We start from the raw sequence: 20,757 nt of genomic DNA, 5'->3' as shown, positions 1-20,757 counted from the left end.
CAATCTGGCCTCTCTGGCTGAGTGTGCCACGGTGCAAATCTGGCAGGGAAAGCCGGTGCTCTTTAGCTGCTGCAGCTCGGCTAAGGATCCCACTGCAGGCACCAGCATGTGGTCCCGCAGGGTTAGGCTGTAGGAGTGAGTGACAAGCATAATCTACCCGAAAACCTCCTGGAGAGATTCTGAAACCCAAGGTGACCTTTGTGGGTGGGCGAGCCATTAGCCGAGTGAGAGCGCTGCTGGAGAAAGGCAGAAAGAGGATCTGCGTGGGAGATGGGAAAAGCGTGGGTTGAGCCTGCAGGAAAGGAAAGGCGCCATACGTGTAAGAACCGGCGTCCCGGGGGCGCTCAGCGTGGGTAGGCAGGGCACACGGCTGCACCAGGACACACCAGGTTTTCTCCTTGGCAACTCCAAACCCAGCGCCCCTTCAATCCATAAGTAACAAAGGGGATGAGAGTCAAATAAATGCAGCCCTTGTTAGAATTCCTACCCTTTCTCTTCTGGGGTCTAAGTCCAATAAGGAGTAAGCTCATCTATGCCTCGTCATTCGCATTTTTCCAATTCGGTCTTTCCTGGGCGGGACTTCAGGCCTCGCCCACTGGGCCCCGCCCCGGACCCTCTCCGGGGCGGGGCTCCCTTCGGCTCCCGGCTTCCCTTTCCTCCGCGGCCCCTGCGGGGGCTGGAGTGTCCGGGCCGAGCTCCGGGCACGCGGTGAGTAAGGACCAAGTGGGGGGAGGCCTTGGAGGTTTACCTGCCGGGACAAGAGGCAGCAGTGGGGAGGCTTCTTTCAAGGCACGAGGCGAAACGGGTTCGTTTCTTCCTGACCCCGGATTTGGAGGGCAACTTGAAAAGACTCTAGGAGTTCGTAGCCCTCGGGTCGCCCCTTGTTTCCTACCATCCCTTTTGTCTCTGGGGAGTCACATAGAGCTGGTCGTGGAGAGCCTAGCTCCCCAGGCACGAGGGCCAGGGGCTTGGGTAAGGTTGTGAGGAACACGTGGCCGGTGGAGTTCCGGCAGTCCTTCAATCCAAGGCCCTGAAAGGGATTAGTTTTTTGACCTAGACAGTAAAAGCCCCCTGTAGTTACTTTTTGCTCTAAATCCTTTGGAGGCGGTTAGGAATGAAATTAGAGATGGCTGGGAAAGGGTATGGTCTTAGATACACTAACCTGAAATAAAGGTAAATTATAAGGGTGAGTTGGGTGGGAATGTTTATTAGCATTCTTGCACACATCTTGGTTGTTTTCAACCAATAGTCGAGGATCTTTGGCAGGAAGGTCAGCCTGTCTCAAGTTCCTTCATATCCAGTACTGAGACCAATTACTTTTCTGAAGTACTGCTTTTATAGTTCTTAAAGAGACCCCATAATCAAGGCCCTCCTCAACTTAGTTTTAACTAGCCTTCCAATTTCCCCTCCCAGGGTAACTTTTCCCTTCTATTCACTTGTATCCATCATCTCCTTGACTGTAACTCCTGATAACAGCAAGTGTTTGTTGAGTGCCTGTTTTATACCAGATATTATCCTATGAGCATAATTTATATTCCATTTAAGTCTCCCATCCACCTTGCATACAGAGTACTATTAATAACATTCCTATTTTACAAATGAGGAGACTGAGGTAGAGACTTTTAAGTTACTTGCCAGCTGTTAAGCTTCCTGATACTTATTGACCATTGATTTGATCCTGTTGAACCGCCAAGGGACATTAGTGACAATAATGTGAAAATAACATTAACCGAGGGAAAATTGTTATATTGCCTGTTACTGTTTCTGTAGCTCAGGCCTCATATAGTTATGGGGTTTGGGGGCCTGGGGTCTTGAACCCCACACAAGTGTTCACTAACTATCGGCTGACTAACCTGGAGTGCTTTGATTGCAGTTGTGGACTTTGGACAGATGCAGCGTCAGGTGAGTACAACTCCATTCACCTACCTTTGGCCCCAGCTGTAGGCAGCTGCCTAGGTTGCCTTATACCTAGGCAAGTGTTACACTGCTGGAAGAACAGCAGCCCATAGCTGGTTGGCATTCTGGGCCTGGTTCATGCCAACTTGGTTGTTAACTATACCAGGATGCCAGCATATGTGCTTATCCAATCTGTAACAGTGTGACTTTGCAGGGAGAAACCTAAAAATCCAGACCTTTCCAAGTGGTTCTGGTCCAACAGGTTTGGCTAGTATGAGGTCACTGGAAGCACACATTGGAAACAGAAGAAAAGGTAATCAAGCCATGAAGGGATGTATAAGTAGAGAGAAAAAGTCAGGCTACCAAGTACTCAGGGGGCCTTATACAGGCAGGAAGTACATGGGATTTTTGCTCATTTCTCTGAAATAAAATTTCATGGCTCCCACTCCCCCACCATACAAAGTTAGTCAGGATGATCCCTTTGTAGAGGGATTTCATAGCTGTACTTTTGTATGAGAATGCCTTATAGGAAAATGTTGATGTGAATTTGCTTTAAAATTATGGGCATTCTTCTCTACTTCATTAATAAAATATAAAAATAGCAATGAAGGGGCTCTAGACACTTGGCCTAGCTACAACCGTAATAATTATTGGTTTAGGCTGACCAGATATTTGTGGTTTCTTATTTCAGGGGTGAACAGAGTTGTTGCCTCTTGAGCCCCCTTGGTAATGATTTTGTTTTGGAATGCTAATTTTCTGAGAAGAGATCATGCTCAGTTCTAGGCAAACACTTTTCACTCAGGGTGATGCAGGGGATTATCCATTAGAGCTGACTTAGTTGCTGCTTCTGTGAAAAGTGACTTCCTAGTTTCCATTGGAGGAACTGGTGAGAATGTTGGGGAGATGGGGGAGTTATTTATCAAAGCTAGTTTTGTTCTATCAATTGGCTTCCCCTTAAAAGGATTCCCTTAGCTGAATGCTTTTTTTTTTTAATACTTCAGATGTTCATTGTGAATATGCCTTTTATATATGGGGTCTTAAAACTAGTGATATTTAGAGGGTTTGAGGAATGGTTAGTTTTAATGGTAACATGGGCAAGAAAAGGGCAAATAATGGGAAGTAAAATAATTCCTGTGAATATAAAAAAAATATAGTAAATTATAAATAGCAGGTGGCATTCTGTTTGCATCTACAGAAGTGTAGCCTTAGAAGCTGCTGTTTTTATCTGGGATATTGAACAGTGAAATTTTTTTCTTTTTAGGATGACTTGAAAGTCGGGCATCCTTGGCCCTCCTGAATAGAGGAAATTAGTGGCAGGTGGACAGTCTGTATGGAATTTTCAGGTACGTCCCTATTCATCTCAATATTGCCTATGTGTCGGGCCTTTTGTTAGTCGGTGTCCATCAGAAAACATTGGGAGGCAAAGGCACCTATATGTGTCCCCAACAAATTCAGCCTGAGTAGGATTTTGATAGTTGTGGTCTGAAGGCATGTAGCATCTTTGAGATTATCTGTATCATTCCATCTGAGGAATTTATAGGGAGATTGCACATTCCATAAGGGAAAGGATACTGTATCTTACCTTGTTCACTGCAAGAACCTAAGCTCAGTTCCTGGCACATGGCAGAAATTCTCTGAATGTTGGATAAAATGACTGAAGGCATGGCAAAGGGATTCTTGTTTCCTATTCATTTAAAGGATTTGGCAGCATGGTCTTCAATCAGTGCTTCCAGGCCTCTGTTTTGTCGTCAACATTTAATTCATGGGGATACTTGTATCCATGTCTTCTGCCTGGGGTGCCAGGGTATCTGAAACAAATAAAAAAAGCTATTTCAGGAATTATCCAGCGGTTGTCAGCTATCCAGGCTAGTGTGATGCCTTGGATGGTGTTACACTGTTGGAAGAGCAAGCACTGCCTTTAATGAGGTCTGGCTCCAAGCACTGTTTTGGTGTTGTGGCCAAGTACCTTTGGGCAGTGTTTTGCACCTCTGAGAGTGGAATAACTCCTCCTGTGGAGTTAGTCCTAGTCTGGGTGCGAACAATTTTTTTAAAGTATATTTTTACTGATTTCAGAGAGGAAGGGAGAGAGAAAAACATCAATGCTGAGACAGAATCATTAATGGGCTGCCTCCTGCATGCCCCATACTGGGGATTGAGCCCGCAACCCAGGCGTGTGCCCTGACCAGGAATTGAACCCTGACCTGGTTCATAGCTCGCTGCTCAACCACTGAGACACGCCAGTGGGACCAAACAATTTTTTTCTGTTAGAAAAGGACCCCTGTTAAGGACAGCCTGTCATTCCTTTTCTCTGAATTCTAGGTGCCTTCACCAGAGAAACCTGTCTCCATCGGAACCTCAAATGTGTATGTAATCCTTTTGTCATGTAAGTCCTAATTAACTTGCTTCAGCTCAGATGGGTGGTATGAAATAATAGAAAGAATAATATTATAAATAATACACTTCAGAACATGTAGAATGCTGTATATCGTGATTTATAATAAGAAATACACATTTGATCTTTGTCCCTGTTTCTGACGCAGGGTTCTTAAAACACTTGTAATTTCCTAAGTGATAAGAGCACTAAGAGCATCTTGTGTTTAATATTCAGCTTTTTAAAATTTTGGTTCCTGACCAGAGCTCCTAAAGCCCATGGAATTTCCCAGGTGATAGGAAATTCTTCTAATGGGGGATGGTCACCAGAAGCACTGTAATAACTGGACTTATAATTTGGAGGTGTGAGGGGGACGGCACAGTCTTGGGGGAAATGTGCCCTTAACCTGTGATAGCTGATGGTTTCTAGGTGTAGATAGTATCAGAATTGAGTTAAATTGTAGGAAACTCAGCTGGTGACCCAGATTTGCTTGGTTTGGGAAAACCAAGCTGGTGTCAGAAGTGTTGACAGTGGTGGTAATGTGAGAGCAAAGGAAAAACAAGTGAGGTTTTCTATTCAGGTAGAAAACTAAACTCTCATTTTCTAGAGCTCTGCTATGCAATACCTATGGCTATTTAAAATGACAAAAGATTAAGTAAAATCAGTTTTTCCATGTCAGTATCTAGTGACTACCATTGGACAGTTCAGAATAATTCCACCAATGCAAAAAGTTTTATTATGCAATGTTCTAGAGGAGGGTTGGCAAACTTCCTGTAAAGGGCAGGATAATATTTTAGGCTTGCACACCACATAATCTCTGTTGTAACTACTCACCTCTGCAGTTGTGGTGTGAAAGCAGCCATAGACAACATAGCAATAAGTGAGCATTATTATGTTCCAATAAAACTTTACGGGCACTGACATGAGAATTTCATAACATTTGTAGTGTTGCAACAAAAAATTTGCCCCCAACCATTTTAAGCTCAAGGGTCTTTCAAAAACAGATGGCAGGCCCTGACCAGTGTGGCTCAATTGGTCATTGGTTCGATTCCTGGTCAGGGCATATACCCAGGTTGCTGATTTGATCCCCCTGTCAGGGTACATATGGGAAGCAACTGGTGGATATTTCTCTCTCCCTCTCTAAAAACATTTAAACAGATGGTAGGCTAGAATTGGCCTACAAATTAGTTCACTAACCCCTGTTCTAGAGAATGAAATTCAGGCCTTGAGACTTGACAGGGTCAGGGTTAATACCAATGTATGAAAAGTTCCATATTGTTAATACTTATTATAGCAAACCTTTACCATACATCCTTCATCTTTTAGAGGACTAAGGTGACTTCAATAGTTCTCCTCTTTTAATGGACACCTAAGGAAGAGGTCCTAAGAGCAGCAGTCTTGAATTCCAGCAGCGCCTGATCACAGCCTCGGTCCTTCATAGTGAAATAGAAATGGCTTCGCCTGGCCGGAGTGGCTTAGGACCGAAAGTTTGCTGGCTCAATTCCTGATCAGGTACATAACTGGGTTGTGGCAGGGAGAATGCACATAAGGAAAGCAACCGATTGATAGTCCTCTTTCCCACCCCCACCCCCAATCTCTAAGCATGTCCTCAGGTGAGGATTTAAAAAAGAAGGACCTACCCTAACCGGTTTGGCTCAGTGGATGGAGCCTAGGCCTGCAGACTAAAGGGTCCCAGGTTCGATTCCGGTCAAGGGGCATGTACCTTGGTTGCAGGCACATCCCGGGGGGGGGGGTGGTGTGCAGGAGGCAGCTGATCGATGTTTCTCTCTCATCAATGTTTCTAACTCTCTATCCCTCTCCCTTCCTCTCTGTAAAAAATCAATAAAATATATTTTTTTAAAAAAGAAGATCCCTGGCCGGCATGGTTCTTGGTTAGGGTGCCTGCTTTTGACCAGAAGGGTCTCAGGTTTGATTCCGGTCAAGGGCACATACCTGGGTTGCAGATTCCCTGCCCCGATTGGGGCTCAGGGGAGGCAACCAATTGATGTGGCTCTCTCACATCAATGTTTTTCTTTCTCCTCTCTTCCGTTCCCCCTCCCTTACACGCTCTCTAAAATTAATGGGGAAAAATGTCCTCCAGGGAAGATCAGCCCAAAAAAAGGAAGAAATGGCTTCTATGGAAAGGGGAAATATTTATATATCATTAATAGCCAGGGTTTAAAATACGGGATCTCAGTTCCTCTGAGCATCCAGATTGTCCTGACCATGGTAACGCTACCCAGGTGCAAAAAGAGGCCCCTGTGTTGGTACTTGAAAAGGGATAATTTACTTGGTATTTGTGCTTGTATTTAATACCTAAGAGGTTTCAATGACTTAATTATGCACATTAAGATAATTTTATGGGATTTCCTACTTAATAAGTGAAGTTAGTCACCCATTACTCCTTGTTGACTTGATTTTCTTTATTTCCTGGTGAGCCTAAGATGAAGTAAAACATTTCAAAGGAGCTCTTTATTCTTTTTGTTTGATTCTTATATGTGTCCTGATAGGGGATTAAATCTACAACCTTGGTGTATTGGGATGGTGAATTGGACTGGCAGGTTTACTGGTCTGTAAGTATTCAAGCTGCCACCTCCCGCCATAGGTAGCAGTTAGTAAAGACAAGTGCCCCTCTTTGTTGCCTTGCTCAAGTTTCAAGTTTAATACATCATACTAGAGGCCTGGTGTACGGATTTGTGCATTGGTGGGGTCCTTCGGCCTGGCCTGCGGGGACCAGGCTGAAACCGGCTCTCCGACATCTCCTGAGGGGGTCCCGGATTGTGAGAGCATGGTTCCCAGGTTACATACCGCAGCTTGGCAGCTCCTGCATTGAGCATCTGCCCCCGGTGGTCAGTGCATGTCATAGCTACCAGTTGGACGATCGAACGGCTTAGGCTTTTACATATATAGATTAAAAGGAAAAATTAAAGCAGGATGACTAGGGGGCCCCAAGCATTGAATGCTGTCCTGCGGCTTGTCAATAATTTATTTTCCTTTCAGGGTTGAAATAACTGTCAATGGACTTTTGCATTGACATTTCTGATTGCACCTCAAATTTTAATCAGGAAAACAAAATTTCAGAGGAATACATTCTACAGGCTCCAAAGGGACACTAAAAGGAGGCTCAATGCCTGGGCATTTACACAAAGGAGAAAACCTTATAAGAGCAATTAATTAAGAACTGTAAAAAGTGACAGTGACTCCTGTTAATCTTGCTGCTTAATTGGGGCTTTAAAAATAGCTTCCAGTTAATGGGCCTGTCAGTATTCTCTTGGGAAACAATTTCACTGACTTAATCAGTTATGATACTTAGACTGTCTGCTTAAAAATATCTCTTTATTGCTATTTTAACGAACCAACTTGGTGGGTCATATATTTGTCCATTGAATATCTTAAGGCCTGGTTTAAAGGGGCCCCTCTTACTTTGCCCCTCCCAATTCTCCAGTAAAGGGCCTTTGGGGTGTGAGAATGTTCTATACTGCTTTATTACCTGAGAAGGAGGTGGTAAAATGGACCTTGAAATTTATTTTATTTTAGATTAGTTACAGAAAAGTTGTGACAATAGTATGAAGAATTCCCATCTACCCCTCATCCAGTTTCCCCTAATGTTTACTATTTTACAATAGTATAGTACACTTGTCACAATGGACTAATGGATACAGTAGTAACTAAAGTCCATACTTTATTCTGATTTCCTTAGTTTTCATCTAATGTCCTTTTTCTGTTCCAGGATCCCATTGAAGATACAATTAGTCACCATGTCTCTGTAGCTACCTCTTTGCTGGGACAGCTTCTTAGACTTTTCTTGTTTTTTGATGACCCTGAGTTTTGAGTCAGGTATTTTGTAGAAAGTCCTTCAGTTAGGATTGAGTTTTTCTCATTATTAGGTTGGGGTTAAGGGATTTTGAGGAAGACCACGGAGGTAAAGTGCCATTCTCAGCCCATAATCAAGAATACATAATATCAGCATGATTTATTACTATTTAGAAAAATGATTTTAGTATGTTTTTATTGATTTCTGAGAGAGAGAGAGAGAGAAGCTCAATGGGCTGCCTTGAGCCTGCAACTCAGGCATGTGCCCTGACTAGGAATTGAATCGGAGACCTCTTGGTACATTGGACGACACTTAACCAACCAAGCCACACTGGCCATGGGGTGATTTATTACTGTTGATCTTAGCCTTGATCACCTGGCTTGGGTATTACTTGCCAGTTTTGTCCATTGTAAAATTCCTCCTCTCTATCCAGTACTGCACTCTGCCATGAAAGTCACCGTGTGCAGCCTATACTAAAGGAGAGGGAAGTTTTGCTCTCCTTGGAATTTTTCAGAAATAAACTGGTCTTTTTCTCCTCCAGTTATTCATCTTATTTATATCACTATGGACTTACAGATATTTACTGTATACTTGGGGAAATAATCCAATATTTTTTTGTTCAGATTGTTCCAGCTTTGACCATTGGGAGCTCTTTCAGTTCACTCCTGTGTCCCATCAATATGCCCCATCATTGTGGGGTTATTGTTATTTTTTTAAGGACTTCTCACTTTATGGCACTATAACATGCTCCAGGCTCATCTTATATAGTTCCTATCTCAATCCCAGAGTCAACCATTTATTTAATGGGCCCTAGTTCCTTTATTATTTAATAGTATTAAGGAACTAAGATCTGGGTGCTCATGGTAGAACTATGAAATATATATGTTTACTAATATATATGTATACCAGGATCCATAGTTCATTGCTTCCTATATTCTATATCATTTCATTTTTTAATATTCAGTGCATTTTGTCCCATTGCCTTGATTATTCTTTCATCTGGAACAGTGAGCCTATTGCCTTTTATAGTGGATGCTGTTGACCCCAAGTGACTGATAGTTTTTACTCTACAAACTCACAGTAGAGGAGGGGAATTTTTTTATCAGCTGCTGGTCAAAGGGAGGAGCCAAGCCCAGGCCTTAGTATCCTGATGAGTTAAAGGAGAATGGAGATGCCCTCAAGAAACAGCTTCTTGAGTTAGAATCATGGCTTTTCCAGTGTGGCAGATAGAACTTTTTGTCCTCTTTAGTTGTGATTCTCTAGAGAAGAGCTCAAAGGGATTAACAAATGTAATATGCTGGCCGTCCCAGGCAGTGATGGGTTGGACATGAGGCAATGAACAGAAGAAGGAAAGGACAGAATAGAAAAGTTCTGTCCCAGCCTATACTACTACTCCCATGGCATTCTATCCTTTTCTACACTGGGCTTCCATTTCTTGCCCCTGTAGCACCCAATCATAATCTGTTTCTTCACGGGACTCTTCATATTAAATTTCTCAGATCCCTAAACCCCCTCATCTTTGTATAATAGCTACATGGGGGCGATTGAGGAAGAGACAATAACCTATGATAATTAATCATCTTGTCAGAAGATTGGTCATTTAACTCTTACCCTTTTGTGGCTTTTATCAACTGAATCCTATGCTAGATAGTAGGGATAAGTGATGAACCAGACACTGTCCCTATTTACCTTAACATGGCCTGTCAAACCTAGCCCATAACTTTCTCACCCATCTACCACCTTCAGTTTTCCTTCTGGTCACACTGGTTTCTTTTAGTCTTGGTTTATCTCACTCCCATATATCTAAGCAGCCTCAGTTCTACTGACAGCTAACTAAAGAGCCTCAGCTGGTAATATTAATATTTATGTGTTATAATGTACCCTAGAGTAAGGCCATAAGAATATCCTGTTTTTCAATAATACCCAACTAAAAGTAATGAGATTGCTAGTTTTCTTTAAAAGTTTTTTGAGTCCTGACCAGTTTGGCTCAGTGGATAGAGCGTCGGCCTGTGGACTGAAGGGTCCCGGGTTCGATTCCGGTCAAGGGCATGTAACGTGGCCGCGGGTATACCCCCCCCAGTAGGAGGTGTGCAGGAGGCAGCTGGTCGATGTTCCTCTCTCATCAATGTTTCTAACTCTATCCCTTTCCCTTCCTCTCTGTAAAAAATCAATAAAATATATATTTAAAAAAATAAGTTTTTTGGAACAAAAATCTTGAAAACAAAGGTCAGATTTCCATATCATTTGCTAGTGGACATTAAAAGATAGAATATAGTGTACAAATATTTGAAACTAAATTTAGCTTCAAAAAGTACTTAATGAAAATAATGGGTTTGCAGAGGATTTGTTCAAATTTGATACATCCATTAACTAAAATATGTGGGCTTTTGTGTGTTTTTTCCGGGGGGATAACCTGTAAATGTCTTCATAGTTAAGAAAATTTGTGAAACATCTTTGTGTATAAGTTATAACTGCAGGAGATGCCAAGATAAAACTTAGAACCAGATTTAAATGGATAATTTTAACATGTTTACTCTGGGGCTCTATAAAAATGAATAATCTTTGAAACTATGGTTTTGTCATTTTAGGATTTTTTATGTAAATATTCTTCAGGATGTGTGGCACCATAGAATATTGACATTTGCTGTACATTGACTATGTTCCAGAACTGCTTATAAACTCATTCTGCACATCTCTTAATCTTCTCAACAGCCCCACAAAGTAACACAGTTAGTGGACCCAGGAACTAATGTGGTGTTCAGCAATTCTCCCCAAAGATGGCAGTGGTTTAGGGCTTTCATGTATAGTGCTCCCAAGTCTTTACAACTAACTCTCATAAATATCTACTTGTCTTTGTTGTCATCAACTCATTCAGACGAGCATCTTTCAGTGTCTACTGAAATGTCTGTCCTCTGGTGTCTTTACACCTATTATAGATGCCAAATACTTTTTTTCAGGCCATTAGCATCTTAGCCACTCTTGCTGCAGCTTTGAGGACAATTCCTTTTGTTATTAACATACACAGAACGTATACAGATATACCCTTTAGCCTTTAAAAGGAGTCCACATCTACTTTATTCTTTTTCTTGTACATACCATCCATGAGCCACATACCCATGAGTCTCAGGTTTTTAAAAATGTCCCTCTGGGGAGTCACACATCCCCATCCCTATTCTTACCCTATGGTAGGGCTTATCACTTCCTATTCCTTAAGGACTTACTTTTATTAGTATTTAAGAGGATAGGAGTGAAGTTGGGTTCCCTTTTTAGTTTCACATATATACCTGCCAGATTAAGGGATAAAAAACTTTAATAGGTACACATTACAAACAAACCATTATGTAATATAACACAAGCCATTTCTAGATTATTTAAGAATACATTGAGGATATTTGCAATTAATCTCAAAAATTACAGGATCTCCCTATAATGCTAACATGGTGTTTGCTAAAGTTGCTAAGAGTCAAGATTCCTATCCTATCTTCCCCCAAAAGCCTGTAATGATTAATAGGGAAATTCTAGAAGTGTTCCTAATTTTTAAAAAGCTTTGTTCAAGACAGTCAAGACAAGAAACTAAATGTATAAGTCGGGGGGAAAGGTAAACATCCCTTGTAGATGGTGAATTTACCTAAACGTTATGAGTGTCAACTAGAAATAGTTCGTTCAACTAGCAAGTAAGCAGTTTGAAGATAAACTGAGAGGAAAATAAAACTTGGAATAGTTATGGAGACATGTATAAGTTACATATGAATAAAACATTAAAATAATGATCAATGAAATCTTAAATGGTAAGCTATACCATGTCCAAGAAATCTCAGCATAATTCTCCCAGAGAAAACTAAGATATTTAAGGACTGAATAAAAGTAACGAGTATTTTTGGAACTAGTAAAATTGATTCTAACATGCATTTGGAAAAATAATATTGTGGAAAATGAGTCAAAGGAAAAGTAGCCCTCCCCCATGTGAAAACTGCAAGAATAAAGTGAGGTGGTATTGGCACATGAATATCAATGAATGGAACAGATAAGTCCAGAATAGATCCTGAAACAAGTTGTAAGAAAAATAAGCAGTTTTTTTCTTACAATTGTGTATTAGCTTGCCTTCTAAGAAAAGCAAAATGAATACATAAAAGGGAAAGATGTGACTAGATTTTAAGGATTGTGTGTGGAAAAGCACCATACAAGAATAGGTTTGTGGGTAGGTGTTTGCCAAAGATTAATTATTCTTTAATCCAGTTTCTATAAAGCGAAAGCTCAACAACCCAATAGATAAATGGGCAAAATAAACAGTTGAAGGATGATGATTAACCTCAGTTAAAGCAATCAGATTTTCGAACAGCTCTGGATAGCGGTTATCAAAGGAATGGGGTGACAGGCACTTGTTTGTTGAGTAAATTGTTCAATGAGGGCAATCTAGTTTTTAAAATTAAAACTCTAAACAATTCCAGTGTAATCAAAATATTTTGTGACGTAAAAATTATATATTCCAATTTTAATGTTAACACAGTCACTCATTTATTGACCAATTATCTGTGGCGGCTTTTTCTGACAGACCATATGGCCCACAAGCCTAAAATGTCATTTGTCCTACAGAAATTTTGCCTGCTCCCTGCTCTAGAACAGCACTATATAATAAAAATTTGCAATGGCAAAAATGTTCTAACTATCCACTAGCTATATGTAGCTTATGGCTATTGAACAATGGAATAGCTCTACAATGTATGACCTTTAAGCTTTGCTTAGTGTATCACTGCAACAGAACCACCTTAAAATGTACTAGTACAAACAAGTGTTAAATTCTATGGGTTGAGCCTCGGCTGGTGTGGCTTGGTTGGGCTTGTCCCATGCACGAAAAGGTGCAGGAATGTGTATGCAAGAGGAAGACAATGTTTCTCCCTCTCCTTTGTCTCTAGAAGTCAATAAAAATAGATATTTTTTAAATCATGTGGGTTTGCCCTAACTGGTTTGGCTCAGTGGGTACAGTGTCGGCCTGTGGACTGAAAGGTCCCAAGTTCGATTCCGGTCAAGGGCATGTACCTTGGTTGGGGGCACATCCCAAGTAGGGGGTGTGCAGGAGGCAGCTGATCGATGTTTCTCTCTTGTCGATGTTTCTAACTCTTATCTCTCTCCCTCTCTGTAAAAAATCAATAAAATATTTTTTTTTAAAAAAAAGTCATGTGGGTTTATTGGGTCTGTTGGGTGGTTGTGTTCCACATGGGCTTGGGTAGGGATACAGCCATCTGGAGGTTTCAGTTTGCTTGGCAGTTGCCCTTGGCTACCGCCTGGAAGTTCAGCTGGAGCTGTAAACTAAAGTGCCTTAGTTCTTTTGATGTGGGGCCTTTTCATACTGGTTGAGATTCTCATGACATGGCAACTGGGTTCCAAATGGGTTGTCACTTCTGTGATCTGTTGGACAAAGCCAGTTATGGGGACCTTCCAGATTCAGGGAAAGGGAAAATTGATCCCACTATTCCATGAGAAGCGTGGAATTTGTGGCCATTTTCTCTTAAATATATTTTTATTGATTTCAGGGAGGAAGGGAGAGAGAAACATCAGTGATGTCATCAAATCGGCTGCCTCCTACACTCCCCACACGGGTTCAAGCCCACAGCTCAGGCATCTGCTCTGAATGGTAAATGGAGCCTCCTGGTTCATAGATTAATGCTCTAGCACTAAGCTACCCCAGCCAGGCTTGTGTCTGTGTTTAATTCATGTTATGTGCACACACAAAGTGTATATGTTTTCATAGAAAATCCTTAGAATACACAAGAAATGATTGATAGAAGCTGCCTTAATAAAGGGAAAAAGAGAGTGGGGAAAACTTTACTTGTGTTCTTTGGATTTTATTATATGTATTACCTATTCAAAAATTTCTTTTTGAGCTCCTTCACCTCCACCACCATGCCACTGCTAAAAGAACCACTGGTTAACAGTTTTCTGTTTTTTAATAACCCAAAGTATAGAAGTGACCTGGTTCCAGGGTATTAAATCTGATTTAAAGCCCTAACCGGTTTGGCTCAGTGGATAGAGCGTCAGCCTGAGGACTCAAGGGTCCCAGGTTCGATTCCGGTCAAGGGCATGTACCTTGGTTGCGGGCACATTCCCAGTAGGAAGTGTGCAGGAGGCAGCCGATGGATGTTTCTCTCTCATCGATGTTTCTTATTGATATTTCTAACTCTATCCCCCTCCCTTCCTCTCTGTAAAAATTCAATGAAATATATTTTTAAAAATTAATAAATCTGATTTAAAATAATTAGATGGTGGACTTCCAGATGATTCTGAGACCACAGCTCTGCTGAAGGCAGTACATATGCTCAAAACCTGGGTTTAGATTTATATACGTAGAACTGGGTTCAAATGTTGGCTTTGTCACTATTTAGCTTCATGACCTTAATCTTTTATGTAAAACCAGAATAATGGCACTTAACCCTCAAAATTATAATTAACAATGCATTCTCCGCTACTGATTGTGTGTTGTCAAAATATATGTCCTCAATGCCTCCTGTGCTCAAAACTGCAGCCAAGCTTCATTATGAACTTGAATCCATACTCTATTTTGTTATTTACACTTGATCTTGAAATGGTTATCATGTTAAAGGCTCAGATAATAGACCCTTGCCAGGCAGCTGAGTAGATTAGAGCATCTTCCAGATATGTCAAAGTTGCAGTTCAATCTCTGGTCAGGACACATACAAGAATCAACCAAATGAATGCATAAATAAGTGGAACCACATCAATGTTTCTTCCTCTCTGTAAAACCAATTTTTCAAAATGTAAAGGCTTATATAATACCAGAGGCCCAGTGCACAAAAACACTCGCGGGCAGGGGGACGGAATCCCTCAGGCTGGCCTGTGTCCTCTCACAGTCTGGGACCCCTTGGGGGATGTCCACCTGCTGGCTTAGGCCCGCTCCCCGGGGGACCAGGCCTAAGCTGGTAGTCAGACATCCCTCTGGCAGCCCGGGAGCCCTTGGGGAATGTCCACTTGCCAGCAGGGAGCAGGCCTAAGCTTCAGTCGGACATTCTTAGTGCTGCTGAGGAGGCGGGAGAGGCTCCCGCCCCCAACACTGTGCTGGCAGCCATCAGCCTGGCTTGTGGCTGAGGAGAGCTCCCCCTGTGGGAGCACACTGACCACCAGAGGGCAGCTCCTGCATTGAGTGTCCGCCCCTTGGTGGTCAGTGTGTGCCATAGTGACCAGTCATTCCCAGTTGTTCTGCTGTTGGGGTCAATTTACATATTACCCTTTTATTATATAGGATAGAGGCCTAGTGCATGGGTTGGGCCAGCTGGTTTGCTCTGAAGGGTGTCCCTGATCAGGGTGGGGATCCCGCTGGGGTGCCTGGCCAGCCTGGGTGAGTGGCTGAGGGCCGTTTTCAGGCTGGCCACACCCCCTTCAGGGTGGAAGTCCCTACAGGCGTGTCTGACCAGTCTGGGTGAGGGGCTGAGGGCTGTTTTCAGGCTGGCCACGCCCATGAGCTGGAAGCAGGTATCTGGGATTTATTTAACTTCTATAATTGAAACTTTGTAGCTTTGGTCCAGCTAGAACAGCTGTGGGCAAACTATGGCCCGCGGGCCGGATCCGGCCCATTTGAAATGAATAAAACTATTTAAAAAAAAGACCGTACCCTTTTATGTAATGATGTTTACTTTGAATTTATATTAGTTCACACAAACACTCCATCCATGCTTTTGTTCCGGCCCTCCAGTCCAGTTTAAGAACCCATTGTGGCCCTCGAGTCAAAAAGTTTGCCCACCCCTGAGCTAGAAGCTTCCTGGCAACCCATATTCCCAGCACTTCCTTGAGCAGAGGCCATGCTGGCTGGAAGCAGGTATCTGGGGTTTATTTATCTTCTATAATTGAAACTTTGTAGCCTTGAGCGGAGCTCAGGGCCGGAAGGGCAGGCAGGAAGCTTGGATTCCTCCATCACTGGGGGCAACCTGAGCCTCCTGCTGCTCCAGCTCTGTGACCGCTGCCATCTTTGTGATGAAGTGAGGGTTAATTTGCATATTACTCTTATCAGGATAGCTGTACCAAACTTTTCACTTAGTCTTTTCAAAGTCTCAGTAGGCATTCTTGCTTTGTACCATCATTACCATCCTTGATGCACAGCCCATCTACTCTTTAGTAACACAAACATGAGAAATCTTATATTTGGCTTCCAAGATATATTTGCTGATGAGCCACTAAGCCAGCGGTTCTCAACCTGTGGGTCGCGACCCCTTTGGCGGTCGAATGACCCTTTCACAAGGGTTACCTAAGACCATCCTGCATATAAGATATTTACATTATGATTCATAACAGTAGCAACATTACAGTTATGAAGTAGTAATGAAAATAATTTTATGGTTCGGTCACAATATGAGGAACTGTATTTAAAGGGCCAGAAGGTTGAGAACCACTGCACTAAGCAGATCCTCAATAAATAATTACTTAACTGAAAAAGTTTGACTTTTCTTAGAATCACCAGATGGCATTACAACCTTACACAAAAGCATGAGTAAATGCATGTTTCTGTCTCTGAAGGAGCAGAGCTTGTGCCATCAAATATCTGGGGACAACATAAAGGGAAGTCTTAACCAAGATAAATTGGAAACAGACGTTCAGTAAAAAGCATCTGGTTTTGAGTGGAAGACCCAAGATTCTCTGGAGAATTAGGAGCCCCGAAATTTCATTCCAAAGCTTTGTAGTGTGGGCTTAAACATCGTTTATTCAGAGGAGCTTCAAATGCCTTTTCAAAACCTGTAGAAAATCATGGAGATGTGGGGTTGTAGTTCCGCTCTACAGTGGTTTACTTAAAATTTCCCCAGGTACAACTCTAGACCTCTCAACAGATAATCACGGAAAATTTTAGTCACCTGATTATAATTCTTGTAAGGAAAAAAATAAGGCCTCTCTTCTTTGCTGTGGCCTTCCACAATTTAGAAGCACCTGGTAATTAAGCCCTAAGATTGTTGACTCCTCTGATTCAAACAGCTCCTCTATTCTTACCCAGCGTGGCTCAGTGGTTGAGCATTGACCCATGAACCAGAAGGTCACAGTTTGATTCCCAGTCAGGGCAGATACCCAGGTTGTGGGTTTGATCCCCAGGGTGCAGGAGGCAGCTAATCAATAATTCTCATTGATGTTTCTGTTTCCCTCCCTCTGAAATCAATTAAAAAATATATATTTAAAAATAAGCAACTTTCAAGGCTACATTTTTTAAAAACATTTTATTTATTTTTTAAAAATATATTTTATTGATTTTTACAGAGAGGAAGGGAGAGAGATAGAGAGTTAGAAACATCGATGAGAGAGGAACATCGATCAGCTGCCTCCTGCACACCCCCAACTGGGGATGTGCCCACAACCAAGGTACATGCCCTTGATCCTCCAAGAAGAGCTTGGAATGTATAGCCTGAGACCAGCTCAACCCCCAGCCTGACTGGTTGATTTTTCTTTGTTAAATGGCATTTAAATATATAAAATAAATATCAAAAATATAAATCTTAGTTTTACTATGGTTGCAAATATCAAAAAATTTCTATATGTGACACGGCACCAGAGTTAAGTTAGGGTTTTTCAAAATGCTGACACGCCGAGCTCAAAAGGTTCGTCATCACTGGGCTAGGGCAAGGCTACATTCTTGCATCCCCCTCCTCCCTGCTGTTTTCACAACTCCAGGATAATTCACACCAAAGTGTCTCTAGTTAATATAAATTTCCCTTTCCCACCTCCCCTTCAAACAAGCCTCTTTTGACCTCTTCCTAACTTTTGCTCTAAGCATGTTTTAGAGGCTTGGGAGAAATATTGATAAGATGTCTCCCTGGGGCATTCGTTGGACTGTCTCATGGAAAGCAAACAAAGTAACTTTTCAAGACAACCTGGTATCCGCTCAATTTCAACACAAATCTGCCTCCCTTGTCACTTAGCAACTTTAATTGCTTGCTCTTTAAAAACAGCAGCCACCCTATCTTTCCTGCCCTGTAATGACTAGTAATACTTGCCCCTTTTCCTCCCTTGGAAAGTAAAATAAACTTCCTCTCAGCATCTCTTATTTTAGTTAAGAACTTTTTCACAGCACACATCACCAGCCAAACCCTAACAATTCCCTAGTGAAAACTCAGCACTATCCTCTTCATATTTCCTGTTATAGTAAAGGCATGTCTCCTTCCAATCCCACTCTTACATTGGCATCCATTATGAATTATCCCTCTTCCTCTGTTTTTTAAACCAATCTGTACCTAAGATACTCTTCCTATCAACATAATTGTGCTCAAAATTTCCCATAGCAAAACAAGAAACATAGCCAATCTTTTCTGCTTTGGGTAGTTTTAATCTTCTTGCTTCCCATATACTTGATGTAGGAAGCATGCCTCTATGATTCATCATCATAGAAAAGAAACAGCATGTGGCCAAGTGGTTACTGAATTTCCCCAGAGCAAACAAGATGTGGGGGTTAGGAAGAAGGTGTGAGAGCTGTGCTCACGAGACTGATAGCATCTGTCTTAGGAAGATTCCCCTAGAAAAGGCCCCTGCCCACTTTTTTAATTTTTTTTTTAAAATATATTTTATTGAGTTTTTACAGAGAGGAAAGGAGAGAGATAGTTAGAAACATCGATGAGAGAGAAGCATCGACCAGCCGCCTCCTGCACACTCCCCACCGGGGATGTGCCCACAACCAAGGCACATGCCCTTGACCGGAATCGAACCTGGGACCCCTCAGTCCGCAGGCCAACGCTCTATCCACTGAGCCAAACCGGTTTCCGCCATTTTTTTTTTTTTTAAATAACCCAATGGGAGACATCAAGACCTAGAAGACCTATTAGGAAATAGGTGACCAAATAGTACTTGGCCAATGAGGAACTGGAGGAGGGACTAAATAAATAGGCTGTGTTCCTGTACAATGGGTGCCCGCTCTTGAGAGCAAGTCATTTTCTCCATGCTTTTGTTTCCTAGTCCATCATTTGAATTTGGGCAGGTAGTTCAGTTTGTTGGTGTGCAGGTGGATTCTGGTCAGAGCACCTGCAGGAATCAACCAATGGGTGCATGAATAGGTGAAGCAATGGATAGATGTGTTTGTTTTTTCTCTCTAAAGTCAAAGGTATTTTGGCTGTCAAGGCAGCACAATTTCTGTGCCTCCTCTCTTTTACCAATTTTTTTTTTGCTTCCCTTCCTCTACCCCAACCCCAACTCTTTCTTCTTTGCCATTCAACTCCACCTGATTAGTTTTCCAAGGATTGATCCTAAGTCCTCCAACTCCCATTGCTTCATTTATATCAAGTTGAATTTGCCACTAACATACACCCATTTCCGTCAGCTCAAGAACTGTAAATACCAATCCTGACTAAAAAATTGATGCCAGGTTCCACGTGCTTATTGTTTCCCCAGCTGAATCATCTTCCAGTGCCCCTTAATAGCACTGCTAACCCTAGAGTTGTCATTCACCCATGAAACGTCTCTCCCTCATCTTCCATATCCAATCAAATTAACAGGACTAGCTGCTTTTTTACTAAATTATCTCGCTTTCTACTTGTCTCTAGTCTTCTCCATTTATGCCCCTCTACAATCTTTACATTGGGCCTAGGATAATTTTTCAACGATGCGAATCTGACTCGGCATATTTTAGGTTTAAAAATTTTGAGTGCTATTAATCAGGACTTATATTCACTGATTTACTTCAGACGATACCTATCCCTCTGGATTTGCATTTAAAACCCCAAGGAAATAAATGGCCATTTCCTCCAGCCTGATCTACGCAATTCATCAAAATCCGCCTCAGGTTTTTTGTGTGTGCTTTTTTATTTTTAATCATTGATGTTTCTTTTCTTTTTTTAAATAATTCTTTATTGTTGAAAGCATTGCACATGCCCGCTCCTCCTTATCCCCTATTGCGCCTGTTTTTTGTTTGTTTTGAACACGTACTAACAGAGAACAAAGTGTTTTACATTTAGTCAAGTTCACCGTGGTGGCGGTCTTTTCGGTGGGATGGGTTTGCTGTCTTACCTCTCAATGGTCTTCCACAGAATTCCTGAGATTAAAAACCAGCCATAATGACAAAAGTTCCTCCTTCCTAGTGCTTCCTACCATTCCTCCGCAAATCAGATTTGCCTGAGAGGATAGAAATCGGATCTAAGCCTAGGACTCCCAAGCCTCGCTTCTAACACATACCCTATTTAAATTTTACACCATGCAATTTAGGAGTTTGGAAAAGGGTGGGGGGTTTTTTTGGAGAAAATTGGACTCGAACCCGTAATCTGTAGCTGCTTCCTTACCTCCCGCCAAAGGCGGGCTCCTGGCTTAGAGAACCACCTCTGCCGCCCAGCGCGGGAGTGCAGTGCGCGCACCAGGAAGGGGGCGGGTCCTGGCGCGTGCCGAATGGAGGCCCGAGGTGGGTGGGGGCAAACTCTCGCGAGAGTGAGTTCTTTGGCGGCTGCTACTGCTGCCACCTCTTACCAGCGCCGTTGCTGCGGAGGATTGTGGGAGCCTCCGCGTCCCGCTCGCTAGGAGAGAGGTACCTCTCCTTTTCCCTCTCCCTTTCCTTAAGGTAGGCGTGAAGCGGTAAGAATCGGGGTGGGGTGGCCGGGGGTTCTCTGCGTCCGCCTGGAGGAGGCAGCGACTGCGACAGGGGCTGCGGGGAGCCGGCGGCGCGCCTTACTTGCTCGCTCCCGCTCGTCCGCTCTGCCTCCCTCCGCGCTGC

The 20,757-nt window shown here is 42.5% G+C and overlaps 1 protein-coding gene and 2 long non-coding RNA genes across 7 annotated transcripts in view; 2 read left to right on the top strand and 1 right to left on the bottom strand.

Annotated features, from left to right (window-relative positions):
- The first annotated feature begins 628 nt into the window (after positions 1-628).
- LOC102757355 lies at positions 629-19,829 on the top strand. Of its 3 annotated transcripts, none has more exons than XR_001515312.1 (6): positions 631-708; positions 1,874-1,902; positions 3,158-3,239; positions 4,216-4,259; positions 5,562-5,779; positions 19,601-19,829. It is a non-coding gene; the product is annotated as an uncharacterized LOC102757355 (long non-coding RNA). The 3 variants fall into 3 exon arrangements; XR_001515313.1 differs by lacking the exon at positions 19,601-19,829 and adding an exon at positions 10,670-10,936; XR_436101.2 differs by lacking the exon at positions 19,601-19,829 and having other exon boundaries at positions 629-708; positions 5,562-5,813.
- On the bottom strand, positions 3,248-20,757 carry LOC107184460. The gene is made up of 3 exons (XR_001515314.1): positions 20,716-20,757; positions 20,064-20,168; positions 3,248-3,704 (listed from the first exon to the last, which is right to left on the bottom strand). It is a non-coding gene; the product is annotated as an uncharacterized LOC107184460 (long non-coding RNA).
- The window catches only part of MATR3 (matrin 3), a 29,856-nt gene continuing 29,554 nt past the window's right edge, over positions 20,456-20,757 (top strand). Inside the window, exon 1 of one of the 3 annotated variants that reach the window (XM_006772450.2) lies at positions 20,456-20,604. The gene's annotated coding sequence lies outside the window, so the exon portion shown is untranslated. The remainder of the gene's footprint in view (positions 20,605-20,757) is intronic. The other 2 variants (XM_015569632.1, XM_006772449.2) reach the window with 2 other exon arrangements.

This window comes from Myotis davidii, unplaced genomic scaffold (assembly GCF_000327345.1).
Source record: "Myotis davidii unplaced genomic scaffold, ASM32734v1 scaffold545, whole genome shotgun sequence".
In the NCBI taxonomy this organism is placed as follows: Eukaryota; Metazoa; Chordata; class Mammalia; order Chiroptera; family Vespertilionidae; genus Myotis; species Myotis davidii.
This window is presented reverse-complemented; position numbering and strand designations above follow the sequence as displayed.